The 20,089-nt window shown below is 46.6% G+C and overlaps 1 protein-coding gene and 1 non-coding gene across 5 annotated transcripts in view; both read right to left on the reverse strand.

The window, feature by feature from the left end:
• Nucleotides 1-20,089, reverse strand: part of DGLUCY (D-glutamate cyclase) — a 158,313-nt gene that overhangs the window by 116,216 nt on the left and 22,008 nt on the right. The window lies entirely within an intron of this gene.
• On the reverse strand, nucleotides 16,930-16,991 carry LOC129488960 (U7 small nuclear RNA). Its single transcript, XR_008659795.1, has one exon. It is a non-coding gene; the product is annotated as a U7 small nuclear RNA (small nuclear RNA).

Genomic DNA, 20,089 nt, shown 5'->3' on the forward strand with positions numbered 1-20,089 from the left:
AGCACTTATCGCCATCTGATATACCATTCCATTGTTTTCTCTCTAGCTATTCTCCGTCTCCCTGCGCTGGAATCTAAGCTTCACAAGAGCAGGTCTTCATGTCTGCCTGTTCATGGCTAAGTTCCAGAGCCTCCAACAGAGCCTGACACGTGGCACAGAGTCAGTAAACACGTGTCAAACAGAATCTCTTCATACTCACTCTTAGCTGTAATCTCAATATATCAAGCAGATAAATGAAGAGTTTTTATTTTTTTATTTTTTTTGAGATGGAATCTCGCTCTGTTGCCCAGGCTGGAGTGCAGTGGCGCGATCTCAGCTCACTGCAACCTCTGCCTCCTGGGTTCAAGCGATTCTCCTGACTTAGCCTCCCAAGTAGCTGCGATTACCGGTGTGAGCCCCCACCCCGGCTAATTTTTGTATTTTTAGTAGAGACGGGGTTTCACCATGTTGGCCAGGCTGGTCTCGAACTCCTGACCTCAGATGATCCACCCGCCTCAGCTTGCCAAAGTGCTGGGATTATAGGTGTGAGCCACCACACCTAGCCAAATGAAGGGTTTTTAGTTAGTATGAAATAAGACATGAGAACATATAAGAACATTATATGTTCAAATGTATATGATTACTTGGAAAGGCAGCCAAATGAAATGTTTTAGCTCGCTTGTACATAAACATTTGAAAATTGATGCTATGGACACTTGTGGACATCAGGCACCATCTCCTAGCATCCTCATTTCACTCTAAATTTGCATTTTTCTTTGCACAAACTCAAGAGAATCTTGATTCACTCAGATAAGCAACTGCAAATTGTAACTGTTTAAAAACCAAAACTTTAAATGGGTGAATTGTACGGCATGTGGATTATATCTCAATAAAGCTTTCAAAAAATAGTTTCTCTCCAACTTTTATCTGGGTGAATCAAGATTTTCCTTTACTAAACAGAGAGGGAAGCAGACACTTCATTACAGCCTGGACAAAAATCTATTAACCTGAAACAGAACTTAATGTGTTGATGATCTCCACTGTTTTGAAATTTCACCTTCAATACATTCATAAGTGAGGTTTTTTTTTTTTTTGAGACAGAGTCTCACTTTGTTGCCCAGGCTGGAGTGCAGTGGCGCAATCTGGGCTCACTGCAACCTCCACTTCCCGGGTTCAAGGGATTCTCATGCCTCAGCCTCCCGAGTAGCTGGGATTACAGGTGCACATCAATCACCATGCCTGGCTAATTTTTGTATTTTTAGTAGAGACGGGGTTTCACTATGTTGGCCAGGCTGGTCTCAAACTTCTGACCTCAGATGATCTGCCCGCCTCGGCCTCCCAAAGGGCTGAGATTATAGGCATGAGCTACTGTGCCTGGCCAAAGTTAGTTTTTTAAACTACAGTTTTAAGATATAGTCATGTGCCATATAATGACAATTCAGTTAATGACAGACTGTACATACAACAGTGGTCCATAAGTTTTTTTTGGGGGGGTTGGGAATGGAGTTTCTCTCTTGTTGCCCAGGCGGCAGTGCAATGGCAGATCTCAGCTCACTGCAACCTCCACCTCCCTGGTTCAAGCAATTCTCCTGCCTCAGCCTCCCCAGCAGCTAGGATTATAGGCGCACGTCACCACGCCGGGTTAATTTTTATATTTTTAGTAGAAACGGGGTTTCACCACGTTGGCCAAGCTGGTCTCAAACTCCTGACCTCAGGTGATCCATCCGCCTCAGCCTCCCAAAGCGCTGGGATTACAGGCGTGAGCCACTGCACCCGGCCCCATAAGGTTATAATGCCATATTTTTACTGTAGCTTTTCTAGGTTTAGATATGTTTAGGTACACAAATGCTTATCACTGTGTTACAATTGCTTACAGTAGCAACTGTAACACAGTCACATGCTGTACAGGTTTGTGGCCCAGGAGTAATAGACCATATCATATAGCCTAGATGTGTAGTAGCCTATGCCACCCAGGTTTGTGTAAGCACAGTCTATGACGTTTGCACAATGACGAAATTTCCTAATGATGCCTTTCTCAGAACTTATCCTTATTGTTAAGTCAGGAGTCTGACTGTAGTTTAAAATATACTTTAAAACAGAAATTGGAACTCAAGAGTTTGAGGACGCCCCTTGAAGTGTCTCTGAAGAATGAGTTTCATAGAATGCTATTTGGCAACTACTGGTCTCTTAATAATTGGGCACCTATTATAGCTGCCTGACTTTTCCATGTATTCCTCTATGTTGCTCTCCTGTTTATTCACCATAGGCAAGCTCTCTGGAGCAGAAATCCTGCTTTGCACGTCAGGAAAAAAACTTAGTACCAGGCCTGGCACAGGGCTCATGGTCAGCCAGTGGCTTGTTCTTGCTGTCATTTCAATGAAATAGAATTAAACACCTGTCTCGATGTGATCTGGTGAGTCCTCAGCACCTGTTCTTGAGTTGTCTGGTGAAAAGTAAAACGACAATGCAATTTTTTTTCTTTTTTTTCTTTTTTTTTTTTTTTTTTTTGAGACGGAGTCTCGCTCTGTCGCCCAGGCTGGAGTGCAGTGGCACAATCTCGGCTCACTGCAAGCTCCACCTCCCGGGTTCACGCCATTCTCCTGCCTCAGCCTTTCCAAGGAGCTGGGACTACAGGCGCCCGCCACCACGCCCGGCTAATTTTTTGTATTTTTAGTAGAGACGGGGTTTCACCGTGGTCTCGATCTCCTGACCTCGTGATCCGCCCGCCTCGGCCTCCCAAAGTGCTGGGATTACAAGCGTGAGCCACCGCGCCCGGCTAATTTTTTTTCTTTTTTTGTATGAGATGGAGTCTCACTCTGCCGCCCAGGCTGGAGTGCAGTGGTGCGATTTTGGCTCACTGCAACCTTCGCCTCCCAGGTTGAAGCAATTCTCCTGCCTCAGCCTCCTAAGTAGTGGGGATTACAGGCATGCACCACCATGTCCAGCTAATTTTTGTATTTCTAGTAGAGACAGGGTTTCAACATGTTGGCCAGGCTGGTCTCAAACTCTTGACCTCAAGTGATCCTCCCACCTCAGCTTCCCAAAGTGCTGGGATTATAGGCGTGAGCTACCATGCCCAGCCAGTAATGCAATTTTTATGTAATAGAAGTTACAAATAAAAATAACAGCTAATATGAATTAAACTCTGTGTCATAAGATGTACTTGGATTTCCTCATTCAGTTATCACAACTCTATGCAGTAAGTGCTGTTATACCCCCATTTCACCGAAGAAAAAACTGAGGCTGCCAGATCACAGAGGAGAAATTGTGGCTATAGACAACAGCGGGGAAGCTGAGAGCTGGGACTCCAACCAGGCAGTCGGACTCCAGAGCCAGCTTAGAAATGATCTGAAGCCACTGGACAGGCCAATTTGGAAGACAAAGGAAAGAGAAATCCAAGAGCCCAGGATAGAGTCAGGCAGAGGAGGAACCTACAAAGGAATGGCCACTGGACAAGAGGAAAACCAGGAGAGAGAAGTGTATCATGGAAACCAAGAGAGATGAGCTGGGTGTGATGAGTGTGGAAAGTCGTTTCTCGGACTTGGCGTCAAGGACGCTCTTGGTAACCTTGACAAGAGCAGCTCCTACATCCAGGTTTCTCAACTGCGACACTATTGACATTTGGGGCCAGATAATTCCATGTTGTGGGGGGCTGTCCTATGCATTGGAGATGTTCAGCAGTATCCCTGGCCTCTGCTCACTTGATGCTGGTAGCAACACCCTTCCCCAGTCGCGACAATAAAGAATGTTCTCGGCCGGAGGTGGTGGCTCACACCTGTAATCCCAGCACTTTGGGAGGCAGAGACGTGAGGATCACGAGGTCAGGAGATCGAGACCATCCTGGCTAACACGGCGAAACCCCGTCTCTACTAAAAATACAAAAAAATTAGCCGGGCGTGGTGGTGGGCTCCTGTAGTCCCAGCTACTCGGAAGGCCGAGGCAGGACAATGGCGTGAACCCGGGAGGCGGAGCTTGCAGTGAGCCGAGATCGCGCCACTGCACTCCAGCCTGGGCGACAGAGCGAGACTCCGTAACAAAAAAAAAAAAAAAAAGAATGTTCTCAAACACTGCCAAATGTCCCCAGGTTCTCAAACACTGCCAGATGTCCCCAGGTACAAAATCATCCTAGGTTGAGCACTACTGCTCTGTAGAGTGGTGGGCGGAAGCCAAATTGGAGTAGGCAGAGGAGGGAATGGCAGACGAGGGAGAGGAGAAAGCTTCCACAGACATGCGCAGAAGTGGGAGCTGGAGGTGGGGGCGGGGCCAAGGGGATGTTGTTCTAAAACTTTCATGTATGTGTGTGCATATATATGTGTGTGTGTGTGTTTCATATATGTGTTTGTGTGTGTGTTTATATATATGATAAGAGCAGAGAAGGGCTGTAGGTTGATGGCAATGACACAGGAGAGAGCGAATGTTTGCTGATTTGCTGATTGAAGGAGAGAGATATATAAAGAGAGAAAGACAGAAACAGCAGGTGTGAATTTCTGGGGTAGGCGACAAGAAATGGGATCCAGACTACAAGTTGCGGGATTTGCCTTTGCAGGAGTAGAGACATTTGCTCTGGTATCAGAGAAGGAAGAGAGGCCCTATGTAGAAGTAGATGTAGGAAGGCGTGTGTATTTGGTGATGGGGAGAGGAGGGAGCTCCCATCTGTTGGCTTCTATTTTCCCAGCGAAGCCTGCGACAGGGTCATCAGCAGAGCTGGGATGGAGACGGAGGAGGAGGGAGGAAAAGGCACAGAATTCTTATCTTGGAGTGCAGCAAAGCAGGCTAAAAGGAGAAGGGGGAAGGATTGCTAGGCCGTGTTGATAGCCCATTTGCAGTCTGAGGCCAGGAATTTGAAATGAGGCCAGCCCATGTGGTGTGAGAATTTTCCCTGGCAACTTCATCGGCTCTGGGAGCAGCATGGAGTGCGTGGATGAAGCCTCGGTGACTGGCAGCAGCTCCCCAGGCAGCCTACGGGAGCAGGGTCCTCATTAAGGACCAATCATTAAGTTGCTCTCCCTTGGGCCTGAGAGAAACATGGGGGTATCTTTGCACTTTCAAGATCAAGAACAGAGGGGGTGCCGGGCACGGTGGCTCACACCTGTAATCCCAGCACCTTGGGAGGCTGAGACAGGCAGATCATTTGAGGTCAGGAGTTCGAGACCAGCCTTGCCAACATGGTGAAATCCCATCTCTACTAAAAATACAAAAATTAGCCAGTCATGATGGGGGGGTACCTGCAATCCCAGCTACTTGGGAGGCTGAGGCAGGAGAATTGCTTGAACCTGGGAGGCAGAGGTTGCAGTGAACCGAGATCACGCCACTGCTAGGTGATAGAGCGAGACTCAGTCTCAAACACACACACACACACACACAAACTGGAAGGGGTCCCAGCAGCATCCTCCCATCCCCAGAAGCAGATGCACAAATCTGCTAGACCACATGCAGTTCCCCATATCCATGCCCTGTAGAGCCTGTGAGCCCCTATTTTACCCTACCAAGAAGAAAACCAAAGTCTGCTGACATTCCACAGTCTCTCCATGGACACCACTGCTCCTCTGCCATTCACACCTGCCTCTACCCCCAGTGCCACTTTCCTTTTGGCTCCCATCGACAGTCCCGGGGCAGGGGGATGGGGCGGCAGGTATGAGCAATGAGACCAGGTGGAAATCAACGTGGAAAATTCTAGACATTATGATCTGCTCGTCTTGAAACGAGGGAAGTTCACTATTGGACATGAGACAAAAGGACACTTTCTCGAGAAGGATTTAAATTCACCCTAATACTGGACTTCATCCATTGCCTCACAGAGAACTTAAGAGTAAGACATTCCAGAAGCCTTGAACACTGACCACTTCATTGGAGCCTGAAAGTCAAATTAGAAAATCTCTGGTGATTTATTTTTTAAAACTATATTCACTTATTTAATATTTTTATGGTTTTTAATTTATTGATACATAATATACATATTTTCGAGGCACATGTGATAATTTGATACATTCATATAATCAAATCAAGGTAATTGGGATATCTATCACCTTAAATATTTATCTCTTCTTTATGCTAGGAACATTTGAATTATTCTCTTCTGGCTATTTTGAAATATACAATAAGGCCAGGCATAGTTCATGCCTCTAGTTCCAACACTTTGGGAGGCCAAGGTGGGAGGATTGCTTGAGCCCAGGAGTTTGAGACCAGCCTGAGCAACAGAGTAAGACCCTATCTCTAAAAAAATAAAAAATTAGCTGGACATGGTGGCACACATCTGTGGTTCCAGCCACTTTAGAGGCTGATATGGGAGGATTGCTTGAAGCTGCAGTGAACTGTGATCGTGCCACTGCATTCCAGCCTGGGTAACAGAGCAAGATCCTGTCCTCCCCAGAAAGAAATGTACGATAGCTTGATGTTAACATAGCTATGATTTACTTTGACTTGACTCAAGAATGCGTCCATAAGCCAATTTTATGATTTGTGTGGCATTTGGAACATCCTTGAAGTGTTAGGATGTGACCCAGCAGCAAAGGAGTGCACAACTTCCAATGTCCTGGTGGAAATGTCATATCATTGTAAGGGCATCGGGGATGCTTGCTTTCTGAGCATCTCCACAGTGTGGCAGCTGGCCAGGCTATCGCCGAGAGGTGGCCTAACCTCACACAGGGGCTCTCAAATGAAGTGAAAAAGACAAATACTGCATGATTCCACTTATATAAGATTTCTAAAAGAGCCAGATTTAGATAATCCAGTAGTAGATTGATGGTTGCTAGGGGTCGGGGAGGGGGCTAAGGGTGAAGAGTGGGCTCCTAACCAAGGAGCATGAAGTTTCAGTTAAGCAAGGTGAATAAGCTATAGAATCTTCTGCCCAGTGTTGTACCTATAGCCAACAATGATGTAAACATAGTTACCCCACTGATCTATCGAATATCTTTATTGACACCCATAAAACTTTGTTAAGAGGATAGATCTCATGTTAAATGTTCTTACCACAATAAAATAATTTTTTTTTTTTTTTTGGAGATGGAGTCTCGCTCTGTTGCCCAGGCTGGGGTGCAGCAGCATGATCTCGGCTCACTGCAACCTCTGTCTCACGAGTTCAAGAGAGTCTCCTGCTTCAGCCTCCCGAGCAGCTGGGACTATAGGTGTGCACCACCATGCCCACCTAATTTTTGTATTTTTAGTAGAGACAGGGTTTCACCATGTTGGCCAGGCTGGTCTTGAACTCCTGGGCTCAAGTGATCCACCTGCCTCGGCTTCCCAAAGTGCTGGGATTACAGGCATGAGCCACTGTGCCTGGCCAAAATAAAATTTGTAAAAAAAGAATTCACTGGAGAGCTTGTTAAAACACAGATTCCTAGATACCAGGGATAAGGCCCAAGAATCAGCATTTCTCAGCTCCCCAGGAGGCTGGTGCTGCTGGTCTGGGGACCACACCTTATTACCACAGTGGAAGAAGATGGGATGCTGTCAGGTTGGAGTTTGAATTCCAGCCTCATCCAGCTTTGCAAACTTGAGCAAGTAATGTCAATGCTCACCTGTAAAATGGGAATCAGAGTATGGTACACCTTGGAAAGTTGTTTTGGAAATCAGACAGAAGTCACGTTAAGTCCAAGGTCCTAAGTAGGTGCCCAGTAAAAGAAAGCAGTTGCTATTTTTGTCACCATTTTAACACACCTCCACAACTCACAGCTGTTTGGATTAGGCATTCAAGACAAGCATTGACTTAGCCTCAAAAGTCGTGAGGAGGTTACTGAATTGGTAATCTCTCCACCCTCTCTTCCTCCTCTTCTGAACACCCAGGCACCAAAATAGCCCCTAACACCCACCAATGCACTGCCAGCGATGACATTTCTAAGCGGAGGAGATAACTGATCACTTTCAAATTTTGTAATATTTTAAGTACATTATCTTTGAAATCTGGGTCAGGATGAATATTGAACTTGGGCTCATCAAATGTTAGAGCTGAGAGGAAACTTCAAAACCATCTAATTTTCTTTTCTTTTCTTCTTTTTTTCTTCTTTTTTTTGAGACGGAGTTTCGCTCTTGTTGCCCAGGCTGGAGTGTAATGGCACGATCTTGGCTCACCGCAACCTACTGCCTCCCGGGTTCAAGCGATTCTCCTGCCTCAGCCTCCTGAGTAGCTGGGATTACAGGCATGTGCCACCATGCCCAGCTGATTTTGTAGAAACCATCTAATTTTCTAGTTAAAGGTGAGGATGTTGAAGGTGAGGAAACTGAGACCTAGGGAGGGGTAGCAACTTGCCCAAGGTGGCACAGCAAGTCCAAGGGTAAGGGCAGACCTGGAAACCACGTGTGCTGCCTGCCGGCCCTGGCTCAGACTTTCACAGCCTGATTCTCAGCCCAACTGACCCAAAATGCTATGCTTTCCTAAATAAAACTGCAGATCTCCTGGGTTGGTGGGGATACCCAGAACTGAGTAGGAATAATTCTCATTCTATGGTGACATTCACCTAAGGGAACAGATCAGAATCTCTAAGAAAAGAAGGGAGATTTTTATGCTTATCAGCAAAGGGCATTTTTTTTTTTGAGATTGGGTCTCTGTCGCCTAGGCTGGAGTACAGTGGTGCGATTGCAGCTCACTGCAGCCTCAACCTCCTGGGCTCAAACAATCCTCCCACTTCGGCCTCTCCAGTAGCTGGGACTACACGTGAATGCTCCCATGCCCGGCTAATTTTTGCATTTTTAGTAGAGACAGGGTTTCACCGTGTTGGCCAGGCTGGTCTCGAGCTCCTGACCTCAAGTGATCTGCCTGCGTCGGCCTCCCAAAGTACTGGGATTACAGGCATGAGTCACCGTGCCTGGCCAGTGAAGGGCATTTGTTTAAAAGTGTTTGGAAACTCTGACCCAACACCATGTGACCTCCTTTCTTAAACTGCTATTCTCTTCAGTAGGTTAGGAGGTAGTCCCATTTGTTGGCCTTAATTCTTCTAAAGCTACCTCCTGCATCAAGCAGCCTCCTTTCTTCTGCTCTTCATCTTCTCTCATTCTCCTTACACTGTACCCCAAATGCACAGAGAGCTTGCTCTGTGCCCAGAGCAGAACAGACATCTTTTACTTAACTCATAAAGATAAATAAGCTAAAGACCTACATGCATTTTCTTTTATTCCATTATTTTCCACGATTCAATCAGCCAATATTTATAGGAGCCTGTTACTTGCTAAGCATTCATTAACTGTTGCTGTGCTTACAAGGAAAGTCCCTTACTCTCATTCCACAAATATGCACTGAGTGTACCCAGGATGTGCTGGCCATGGGCCACATGGGTTATTCAATGATCAACAAGGTAACACAATCCCTGTCCTCATAGAGTATCCAGTCTGCCTTCTAAGAAATGACATCTTTTTGGCAAGAGGACAGGCCTGCAGCAGTGGTCAGGATGAGGCAGGTACTCATCCTGAGGCTGGAGGTGGCTCACACAAGCTTGCAGGAGCCGAGTGTTAAATTTTCGGCAAGTTTGTGAGCCAGTTGTTAAATAGAGCCATTATTAGAAATTAAATCATATAAACATAATTTAGTAAGTTATATTAAAAAACAAAGGTAATACACACTCAAAGCTCATCACCTGCTAATTATTTTATTTTTTATTTTTGAGACAGAGTCTCGCTCTGTCACCCAGGCTGGGAGTGCAGTGGTGCCATCACAGCTCACTACAGCCTTGACCTCAAGCTCAAGCAATCCTCCCACCTCAGCCTCCTGAGTAGCTGGGACTTACAGATGCGCACCACCATGCTTGGCTAATTTTTGGTTTTGTTTTAGAGATGAGGTCCCACCATGTTGCCCAGGCTGGTCTCGAACTCCTGGGCTCAAGTGATCCTCCTGCCTCAGCCTTCTGAAGTGCTGGGATTATAGGCATGAGCTATGAACTATGGTGCCCAGCCACTTCCTAATTATTTTCTGATGTTTTACTATCATCTCTGCTCTTAGGGCCCTTTACACCTATATGGTAGAAATGCTATATAATGGTGGCCTGTGGGGCATTTCCTAGCTCTGCATTCAGTGCCATCAGGTTAACAGCTTGACATTGGCTGTAGTGGGGAATATTTATATTACGAACATTGGCAGATGCTACAAGTTAGTATTTTTTTTTTTCTTTTTCTTCCAGAAAGCTGGTTGTTAAACATTTACTAAAACATCACTGGATACAAGTGACATCATACATGGTAGGAAGAGTCAAATGAGTAATTAACATTTGGAGGAGGAGGCAAAATTAGCTGGGCATGGTGGCACACGCCTGTAATCCCAGCTACCAGGGAGGTTGAAGCAGGAGGATTGCTTGAACCCAGGAGGTGGAGGTTGCAGTGAGCCAAGATCATGCCATTGTACTCCAGCCTGGGCAACAAGAGCGAAACTGCATCTCAAAAAAAGGGGGGCGGGAGGGGGTCCTTGAACGCCAAGTAGAGAGAGACAGGGTGAAGGTGAGGGTGGGCAAGCTGTCTACAAGCCTGTCTTGTGGGGACTGTCTGTGTTGAATCGTTTTTGGAGGGAAACATGAGGCTTAACAAATAGCTTTATTGAGATTTAATTCTCAAACATACACATTTCACCTATTTAAAGTGTATAACTCAATAATTTTTTGCATATTCATGGAACTTTGCAACCTCACAATTTTAAAACATTTTCTTTGTTTTTTTGTTTTTTGTTTTTTTTTGAGACAGTGTCTTGCTCTGTCACCCAAACTGGGGTCCAGTGAGGCAATCACAGTTCACTGCAACCTCCACCTCCTGGCCTCAAGCAACCCTCTCACCTCAGCCTCCCAAGTAGTTGGGACCACAGGCACGTGCCACATCCAGCTAATTTTTGCATTTTTTCGGTAGAGACAGGGTTTCACCATATTGCCCAGGCTGGTCTTGAACTCCTGGACTCAAGCAATCCTCCTGCTTTGAACTCCTAAAGTGCTGGGATTACAGGCGTGAGCCACTGCCCCCAGCCTAAAACTTTTCATCACCCCAAAAGAAACTCCCAGACCTGTTAGCAGTCACTCCCCATTTACGCCAATCTCTTTTTTTCTCCAGCCCAAGGCAACCACCAATCTATTTTCTGCTTCTATAGATTTAAGGCTATTTTTTTAAGCTGACACAGAAATCTGAAATTGTACGAGTTAATCTTGGAGAGTGTTTCATGGGCAGCATGCCCTGTGCCAACCCAGCAATGTCTCCAATTTTCCCAGTGTGAGCTCAGTAAAATTGCCTCTTGACCACAGCTGACCCACTCCCGCTCAGTGGGCCAACTTGTTCCCTCCCCTGGGAAGGATCAAGGGAGAAAAGTTCCTACAGGTGAGCTGAGTGGTCAGCCTCAGGCTGAATGTACACACTGAAACCTTGGTAGGTGCAGAAGTTGGAGGAACAAGCCAGGGGGGTGGACAGGGGAAGGCGCTCAGCTGAACATGGGCCTAAGTGTGAGTGTGGACCCCGACACTCTAAGGGCAGACAAGCCTCTCTGGAGAACTGTGCTGTGGTCAGTCCCCAGGCAATTTCAAGAAAAGTCACAACCTGTATGGCTGTACAAACTCCTCCATCTGTCACTGACTTGGCCCCAGGAGGAGTCACCAGTGAGAGGGTCTCACTCCCCAATTTTCAATAATGCATCTCCCTGCTGGTTCTTCCTTCCCACCCCCGGCCCTGAGATGGAGTCTCGCTCTGTCACCCAGGCTGGAGTGCAGTGGCACAATCTTGGCTCACTGCAACCTCTGCCTCCCAGCTTCAAGCGATTCTCCTGCCTCAGCCTCCCAAGTAGCTGGGATTACAGGTACGCGTCACCACACCTGGCTAATTTTTGTATTTTTAGTAGAAACAGGGTTTTGCCATGTTGGCCAGGTTGGTCTTGAACTCCTGACCTCAGGTGATCTGCCCGCCTCAGCCTCCCAAAGTGCTGGGATTACAGGTGTGAGCCACCACGCCCAGCCTCCCTACTGGTTCAATTGGCCACTTGTGCAATACAAAGTGAGGAGATGACAAAGACCCCCACCTATCTCAAAACATTCCCACTACCAAATACTAGCATCTGAAATCTTTGTCATTCCTTTGAGTTATACCATTATCCCCAGAGGCCATGAGTGAAATTCTTATTATAGGGGATTGGAAGCGGGTGGAAGGGCACTAGCATCTGGCTCAGGTCAGCAAGACTTTACCTTGGAAAGCAGGGGCTGGACTCTGCGTGCAGTGGGACACTGAAGATGTGAGCTTTGGATTGAGGTAGTGATGGTTCTAGATGACAAAGATATAGAAGATGTGTTCTGGGGAAAGGTGGGCCCAGATGGAAAGCTGGGGAGGGAGGGGTGGGCCAATGGAGAGTGCCACTGAAGAGGTGTATAAAGGAGAGCTGCCATTTTTCTCCCCCCTATTTGCAGAGTCTTCTTCCACTCCATCTTCCTCTCTTCCCATCCCACACTATAAATAATTGCAAGTCTTTGTTCTTTGCCTTGGGAATAGCTTCTCCAGCTGTTGCCACATTTCTGAACCGAATAAAGCGTCTCTTTTGAAATCCATGAAAGAAACAGATTGAACTATGGTGTATTCTTTTTAAGAGGCTTGACTCTACTAGGAAAAGAAAGCTCCCTTACCAAAGAAAGAACATGGAGTGCATGTCATAGCCACTTGCCTTCACGTGTAAAGATGCGGTGACAAGCACCCTTAGTCTTCTTAGCCACTGGCCTTGTGGCAGGAAGCGAGCCTGGCAAGGACAGGGCACAGGCAGAGTGGCAGCCTCTGCCGACCCTGAGAACCAGCCTCCTCCCCCTCCTGGTGCCCCTAGGAATCAGCATATCCCAACCATGACTCCTGGAAGCTCTTCAGGAACAGGTGGACTAATTTCTCAGCAATAGTCACTGTTTTTGTGATATGAAGGAAAGCAGTTCTAGAAGGCAGGACCGCCGAGGAAGGACACCTGCTCTGCTGTTGCTGAGAAGAAAAGCAAGTGGGCACGTGGTCTGCTTTCAGGGGTAAATGAACTTGGGGGCGGGGGGAATTTCTCATGGGTGCTGTCTCATGACCAGAGGAGATGGCTAGAGTTTTGTGTGGCTAGGAGAGGTGACCGGCTGCTGGAGGGCAGCTGCTGCTTTAGATCACCCATGCCTGGACCCAGAGTGAGCAGGTTCCATTCATCACAGCTTGTGTTGGATCCTTTTACAAAGTGGTATATCCTTAATATAGATGTCCACAGGCTGATGACAGCCCTGTCTCATGAGATCACGGCTTGAGTTCTCACTCCAGGCCTGAAGACTTTTTTTTTTTTTTTTTTGAGACAGAGTTTTGCTCTTGTCGCCCAGGCTAGGGTGCAATGGTGAGATCTTGGCTCACTGCAACCTTCGCTTCCTGGGTTCAAGTGATTCTCCTGCCTCAGCCTCCCGAGCAGCTGGGATTACAGGTGCCCATCACCACACCCAGCTAATTTCTGTATTTTTAGTAGAGATGGGGTTTCACCATGTTGGCCAGACTGGTCTTGAACTCCTGACCTCAGCCTCCCAAAGTGCTGGGATTACAGGAGAGAGCCATTGCGCTCGGCCCAGGCCTGAAGACATTCTGAAGCACTCCCACCTGTGTCTACAGGCTCCCAGCTTCTGTCTGCATGGTCACCTCTGCCTCTGGGATCCTGTTTCCACATGGGGCTGTAGTTGTGTTTTTTTTTTTTTTTTTTTTTTTTTGAGACAGAGTCTCGCTCGGTTGCCCAGGCTAGAGTGCAGTGGCGCGATCTTGGCTCACTGCAACCTCCACCTCCTGGCTTCAAGCAATTCTCCTACCTCAGCCTCCTGAGTAGCTGGGATTACAGGCACCTGCCACCGCACCCGGCTAATTTTTGTATTTTTAGTAGAGACAGGGTTTCACCATATTGGCCAGGCTGGTCTCGAACTCCTGACCTCATGATTCACCCACCTCAGCCTCCCAAAGTGCTGGGATAACAGGCGTGAGCCACCATGCCCAGCCTGTAGTTGCTCTTTTTGACTTTTGTTGTAAATTGTGGTAAAATGCACATAAGATGCACTTGTTTTCAAGTGTACAATTTAGTGGTATTAAGTATCTGCATAGCGTTGGGCAACTATCAGCACTATCTAGTTCCAGAACTTTTCATCACCCCACATGGAAACCCTATATACCTGTTAAGCAGTCACTTCTCATTCCCCAGATCCAGTCCCTGCAACCACTGATCTGCCTCCTCCCTCTATGGCGTCACCTGTTTGGAACATTTCATGTAAATGGAACCATACAAGATGTGACCTTTTGTGACTGGCTTCTCTCACTTAGCATAACGGTTTTCTGTTTGTTTGTTTGTTTGTTTTGTTGCTCTGTCATCCAGGCTAGAGTGCAGTGGCTCGATCTCAGCTCACTGTAACCTCCGTCTCCTGGGTTCAAGCAATTCTCATGCCTCAGCCTCCCGAGAAGCTGGGATTACAGGCATGCACCGACACAACTGGCTCATTTTTGTATTTTTAGTAGAGATAGGGTTTTGCCATGTTGGCCAGGCTGGTCTCAAACTCCTGGTCTCAAGCAATCCACCCACCTTGGCCTCAAGCAATCTACCAACTTTGGCTTCCCAAAGCGCTGGGATTACAGGCATGAACCACCATGCCCAGCTAGCATGTTTTGAGCTTCATTCATATTGTTGCATGGATCAGTCTTCAATTCCTTTTTATAGCTAGATAATATTCCATTTCATGGATCTACCACATTTCATTTCTCTGCTGGTGCTGTTTTGTACCTCATCTACCCAGATACAAAACTTGCATTTCCATTTCCACAACCACCCCTGCTCACAGTTTCCTCATGGGGACAATGATACTTCATCACAACCTGTAAGGGTTAAATAATACACAACAGGTAAAGCAACCAAAAGCACCTAGCAACTAGTACTCAATAACATATTATTAATTATTATATCATCATTATAGCCATTATGCAATCATTACGATCATATAGATTCCTCCAACCTCTTGTTTTCTGTTGTATCTATTCATTTGTTTCACAAATTATCTTTTTTTTTTTTTTTTTTTTGAGACTGAGTTTCACTCTGTGGCCCAGGATGGAGTGCAGTGGTGCGATCTTGGCTCACTGCAACCTTTGTCTCCCGGATTCAAGCGAGTCTCCTGCCTCAGCCTCCCGAGTAGCTGGGACCATAGGCGCCTGCCACCATGCCCGGCTAATTTTTGTATTTTTAGTAGAGACAGGGTTTCACTATGTTGTCCAGGCTGGTCTTGAACTCCTGACCTCAGGTGATCCACCTGCCTCGGCCTCCCAAAATGGTGAGATTACAGGCGTGAGGCACTCCACTTGGCCCACAAAATATCTTAAATGCAACCATGGTTGGATAGCTGCAGAGAAATGTCTGGATTAGGTACTTGCAAGGATTATGTTGAACTGCATACTCCTTTGGTTCCCAATCTGGGGCCAGGAAGCCATGAGATCTCTATTATACTGTTACAGCAAGGAGTTCATGAACCACATCTGCAGCAAGCATTTTCAAGCACTCAGTGGCTACCCTTTCTCTCCCACACATACAGGCACTACTGTTTCTCAAATGTGTGCAGTCTCTGTTGAGAATGAATAAAAGATAAGTCATATAAAAGCCTTTTATCATCATGTGTCTTCTCAATCTAACCAATACTCCAGATACCACTTTTCTCATAGGGAGATCTTCATATTTGAGAAGATTAGAACCCACTAGCATACAGCAACACTAAAAGAAACCAAAACAATTCAACTCAGTATGGAAATCAAATGATTAACAAGAATTTATTGAACACCTACTACAAGTTTGGTACTATTCTAAGCACCATGGTGGGGGAGTGTGGATATGAATATGCAGAAGATAGTTTCTGTCCTGCACACTCTGTAATTGGGAAGAGCAGCCGTAGGCCAGTACAGTAGTCAAGAATGTGTCAGCATAAGATCAAGCATTAAATTAGTACTATGGCTAATACATGAAATTAACATGGGCTGAAGTCATCAGGAAAGGCTCCAAGCAAGAGTCTGGCTTGAAGCATAGGCATGTTTTTAAAGGGGCAGGGAGCTCCAGGTAGGTAGAGACAGGAATGAGCAAGGAATCTTAGAGTATAGATGTTGGCCTGCCTGGAGTCAAGGGTTTGATTTGGAAGACATGGTCAATTTCTGTGAGTAGGACATCAGAGGACAGAGCCCTAGAGGTGCAAGGATGATTGAGGGGCAGTCAAAAGCCACTGACGTTTTAGAGCAGAGGAGGGTTGAAGGAAGGCTGTGTCCCAAAATGCTCAGCCTGGCTGAGGCAGGAGAGTCTGTGTTCAGGGGACTTGGGTATGTTCATTCCCGGATACAGTCATTAAAGGGACTCCATAAGGGATGGAACAGGGGTCTCTGTACTCAGACTGATCTCTTACGACAGCACCTGGGTGTCTTTGCTCTCTATACCAACTATCTTCTGCCCCAGACATGCACATGTGAATTGTCCAGACAGGCTATGGACCTTTGTCCAGTTGTCAGAACTTTTTGCATTATTTCCAGGTTCAAGTAAAGGCATATGCCCTCTGAGAATAGACAAATGGACAGAAGTTTTTATTTTTCATTTTATTTTTATTTCGTTTATTTATTTATTTATTCATTTTTGTCGCCCAGGCTGGAATGCAGTGGCGTGATCTAGGCTCACTGCAACCTCTGCCGCCCAGGTTCAAGCGATTCTCCTGCCTCAGCCTCCCAAGTAGCTGGGATTACAGGCACTGCCACCGCGCCTGGCTGTTTTGTAGTTTTTAGTAAAGACGGGGTTTTACCATGTTGCCCAGGCTTGTCTTGAACTCCAGAGCTCAAGTGACCTGCCCACCTCGGCCTCCCAAAGTGCTGAGATTACAGGTGTGAGCCGCTGCGTCCAGCCGGAATTTTTTTTTTTTTTTTTTGTGGGGGGGGGGGGGCTTTCCGGAAGAGGAATTTATGGAGAGGAATGTATTGTATTATATATTGTATTATATGGTATTGTATTGTATTTTTATTTGGTGCTTTTCAGTAAAGACCAGAAAACCTGCTAGACAAATTCTAAAAGAGTTGTAACACTGGACGGGGAATTTGCCAAGCTGGCTTAATAGATGTCTTCCCACCCTCAACACTCCTTAAAGCAATAGCCCTTCAGGGGTAAAGTCCACGCTGACCACACCTTCCTCCCTCTCTTGCAGAGGGCAAAGGGTAGAAGACCAAGAGGCTAAGGTGTTTGGAGAAGCCGGGGAAACGGGTGGATTCACCCTGCAGGATGCAGCCTCTGAGCTGTAGGATGCTCACCCCAGTCACCCTGGAAGATGGAGCCATCCCCATCCTATACTACTGTTTTGCCCTTCCAAAGTGCTGGGATTACAGGCATGAGCCACCATGCCCAGCCTCTCTTAACTTTGAAAAATCACACCACCACTACCCTCCCTTGATAAACACAAAATCTCAGGCTCTGCTTTAACAATTTTGACACACAAAAATAAACATTGTGAGTACAAAACAAAAGTGCAGGCAGGAGAAGGCATTGCCTTGCTTCCAGTCTGCACATCCTTACACCCACTTCAAGTCCAATGTATCTCCCCAGGGGTGCCTCTCTCCTTCTCCATGCTGGAAGTCAGTCCACTGGTTGGAGTGGAGCAGACCAAAGCTAAGAATTATAGAGAGGAAAGCACCCTGGTGAGATTCAGGAGGAACATTTGGTGACAGAGTGGGCTAGAGATTGGTGCAGACTGAGCAGTTACTACCACTGTAATTGCTTTAGGGCTTGAACGTTAGTGCTGGGGGGTGGGAGAGATGGAGAAGAAGAGATACATAAGAGACAGATGGGCTGGGCATGGTGGCTCATCCCTGTAATCCCAGCACTTTGGGAGGCCAAGATGGGTGGGTCACTTGAGGTCAGGAGTTCAAGACCAGCCTGACCAACATGGTGAAACCCCATTTCTACCAAAAATATAAAAAATTAGCCGAGCATGGTGGTGGGTGCCTATAGTTCCAGCTACTCGGGAGGCTGAGGCATGAAAATCTCTTGAACCCGGGAGGTGGAGGTTGTAGTGAGCCGAGATCGGGCCACTGCACTCCAGCCCGGGTGACAGAGCAAGACTCCATCTCAAAAAAGAAAAAGAAGAGAAAAAAAGAGAGACAGATGATGGTGGAGAGAACTGCTAATGCTTGGAATTGAATAGATGGGGGGCATCCAGGAGCTCAGGCCTTGGCCCAGTCAGCACCCCTCATTCATTCAACAACATGTATTGCCAGCCCTACTGTGTGCCAGAGACTATGCTAAGCACTGAGGACACAGCAAGAACAGGACAGGGAAACTCCCTACTTCCCAAAGGAGGAAGACCACCAGCAGCAAAGAAGAAAATACATAAATGAACAAGATCATTTTGGATAGTGGTCTATGCTATGAAGCCATTCAAGCAGAGAATGGAGATGAGATGAACAGTAATAGGGCTGGAGTGGATAGAGGGAAGCTATATTAGACTGGGGGCCATGAAAGTGACTCCAAGAAGTGACAGCCAAGCTGAACCCCGAATGATGCTTTAGCAACGAGCCATGGAAGATCTAGAGGCCCCAAGGTGGAAACACATATTTCTGACACATTATTAAAAAAACAACAGAAAAACATTGCTGGCATCTCTGTTCTCAAGTTGACACAAAAGCAAAAAATGCCTGCATCCCCTAGGAAGGAACTTCAAGGAGTGTATTCTCTTGCTGCTTCTTCTCTTGCTTGCTGACAGTAGGACATCTGGGTCAGGCCTGGAGACTCGCTCTTTTATGGATCATTCTCTCTTTGTTGTTTTTTTTGAGACGGAATCTCTCTCTGTCGCCCAGGCTGGAGTGGAGTGCCACAATCTCAGCTCACTGCAAACCCTGGCTCCCAGGTTCTAGCAATTCTCCCACCTCAGCCTCCCAAGTAGCTGAGATTACAGGCATACACCATCATGCCCAGCTAATTTTTGCATTTTTAGTATAAATGGTGTTTCACCATGTTGGCCAGGCTGGTCTTGAACTCCTGACCTCAGGTGATCCACTTGCCTTGGCCTCCCAAAGTGCTGGGATTACAGACGTGAGTCACTGCGCCTGGCCTTCTCTCTCTGTTCTTTAAGTGGGAGGCAGACCACTACCTCCGATGTGTTGGAGATATAAGTGTGCTTAGAGCAGGCCACAAATGTGGCTCTTTTCCCTGCACTGTTCCCAACATGTAGGCATAAGGCTGAAAGTTGGGGCAGGGCATGCAATGCCTGTAGATCTTTCTGAGATGTAAACTCTGATGGGCATGATGGCTCATACCTGTAATTTCGGCCTTTTTGGAGGCCAAGGCAGGAGGATCACTTGAGCTCGGGAGTTTGAGACCCGCCTGGGCAACATAGTGAGACCCCCACCTCTACCAAAAAAATTTTACAAATCAACCAAGCATGGTGGCGCATGTCTGTAATCCCAGCTACTCAGGAGGCTGAGGCAGGAGGATTGCTTGAGCCCAGGAGGTCGAGGCTGCAGTGAGTTGTGATCACACCATTGCATTCCAACCTGGGTGACAGAGCAAGGCCTTGTCTCAAAAAACAAAACAAAACCAAAAAAGATGTGCAACCTACATATCTAACACATTCACCAAAGGCCTGTGACAATGAAGCTGATACCAACAGGAACTTCATGAGGATCCTTTGGCCTGCCGTTAATCATTTTCCAACACTGAAAGGAAGAGGCTTGCAATTAATTGTCACCTTCAAATTTCTAACAGCTGGCTTCAACCTTACAGAACATGATAAGGATTGGGAAATGTCCAATTATAAGAATCACCACCTCTGTAAGTTGACAGCAAGCCATGTGCTCATAAGAATTGCTGGTATTCCTGGCATTGAGATGAGGTGGACTTTGTTCTCCACAATGTTCCTGAAGTAATCACAATAATAAGCTTCACATGGCTGTTTCTGATAAGGCCTCCAAACACAAGCCCAAGAGCAACAGAGTAAAAGTGAAGACATTTGGTTAAAATGGTGGTCAGAACATCATACTGGCTACACTTGGGTCAGGTACCTCTTTCATGGGAAGGGGGGATGTGGCTCACTTTTTATCTTGGAATTCCTCCCAAATAAGAAAGGGTGTTGCATGCAGTCAAACTGACAAATACCCTCTACATGCTCTATCACAATTACCTTCTTCTCTGCTT

The sequence above is a fragment of the Symphalangus syndactylus genome, chromosome 8 (assembly GCF_028878055.3).
Source record: "Symphalangus syndactylus isolate Jambi chromosome 8, NHGRI_mSymSyn1-v2.1_pri, whole genome shotgun sequence".
Lineage (NCBI taxonomy): Eukaryota > Metazoa > Chordata > Mammalia > Primates > Hylobatidae > Symphalangus > Symphalangus syndactylus.